Source organism: Oryzias melastigma, linkage group LG2 (assembly GCF_002922805.2).
Source record: "Oryzias melastigma strain HK-1 linkage group LG2, ASM292280v2, whole genome shotgun sequence".
NCBI classification, from domain to species: Eukaryota; Metazoa; Chordata; class Actinopteri; order Beloniformes; family Adrianichthyidae; genus Oryzias; species Oryzias melastigma.
This window is the reverse complement of record NC_050513.1, coordinates 17,331,084-17,332,469: the sequence shown is the minus strand read 5'-3', so window position 1 is coordinate 17,332,469 and position 1,386 is coordinate 17,331,084. Positions and strand designations below refer to the sequence as shown.

Below are 1,386 nucleotides of genomic sequence, written 5' to 3'. Positions count from 1 at the left end.
ATTCACATCTTTGGACTTAATCCAAACTTTATGATCTTCTTAAGCTCTGAACTCTTTAGAAGAACTGAAGGATGAAAAACATGAACTTTGTCTTTAAATGAAACTCTTTCTTCTGGATTCAGGTTGATGGACTGCAGGTTGTCAAAGATCAGCTGTGATGCTCTGGCCACAGCTCTGAAGTCTAACCCAACCCACCTGACAGAACTGGACCTGAGCTTAAATGACCTTCAGTTTTCAGATGTTCAGCAGCTCCAGGATCTGGTGGAGAGTCCAAACTTCAAACTGCAGACTCTGAGGTCAGTAGAGGGTTGCATCACTGACCGACAGACCAAATTAGGAGACACTCCTTCCTCTCTGAACTTCTCATTTCTCTCTTCAGGTGGAAGGGAGAGTGCTGGTCATTCTGAGGTTCTTCCTTTTGGATCAGAGAGGAGCAGCAGCTGGTCTGCAGAGATGTTGTTCCTGGAGGTGGAGAGCAGAGTGATGGAGGAATCAGAGGGAGTGGAGATGAGTGTCAGAGCTGCGGCATGAACTGATCTGAGATCAGCTCCACTGTCTCTCTCAGCATCAAGTGTACAGTTAATGTGCTGCAGCTCCCCTGGTGGACTGAAGGAGAACTGCACTTCATCTTCTCATTCTAACTTGGGTCCAAAACGAATTATTCCCTTCTTCCTACCTCTTCTCTTCATTTAAAGGGGCTTGTGAGGTGTGAGTTATATCCGAAATATATTTTTTTATATCGTCCAAGCGGAGGGACAGAAAGCCCTCCCTTGCGAGAAGGTTCCGTGCAGAGCTTTGCTACGGAAGAGACCATTTTCTTCACATGGGTGTGGTCTGAAGCATAGAAGTTTACATTTAAAAGTAAATAATGACTTTTTGTTTGAGCATGAACTTCTTAAAGTTTTAAAACCGTGGTTGTTATGTATATTCGAATGCTGGAAGCTCCATGCTAACCCTTAATGACGGGTGACTATTGGTGATGACATCAAAAGAAAGTGATATCAAGTGAACGTGACATTGGGACATCTGAGACATTGTTTTTCTATATCTCTCAGTTTGGAGAGCTAAATCATAGACATTGAGAGACACCTCATGACTTGTCGCCCCCTATTGCAGCTGACGTCTTGATGCACCACTATCTTGATGAAGTCCAAGTGAGTTCGCAGCCCCATTATCTCTAATGAGGAAGTTGTATTTATAACAAAAAAAAGGTTCTATTATGTTTTTTAACAAAATCTGACATATTGTGTGGTATAATAATAAATAATAATTAATTTAGTAAGCACAACAAGTATGAAAGGTATTTTTTGTTATTGTTGTTGTTTTTTCTCTTTTCTGTGTTGCTGAGGAGCCAAAACCACTGAAAGAATAAAGGATCCAACAGAA

At 41.5% G+C, this 1,386-nt stretch overlaps 1 long non-coding RNA gene across 1 annotated transcript in view; it reads left to right on the top strand.

Moving 5' to 3' along the window:
* LOC112156846 overlaps positions 1-1,386 on the top strand; it is a 5,118-nt gene extending 3,732 nt beyond the window's left edge. The window contains exons 2-3 of the long non-coding RNA XR_002921051.2: positions 123-296; positions 380-1,386. This is a non-coding gene — a long non-coding RNA (uncharacterized LOC112156846). The remainder of the gene's footprint in view (positions 1-122; positions 297-379) is intronic.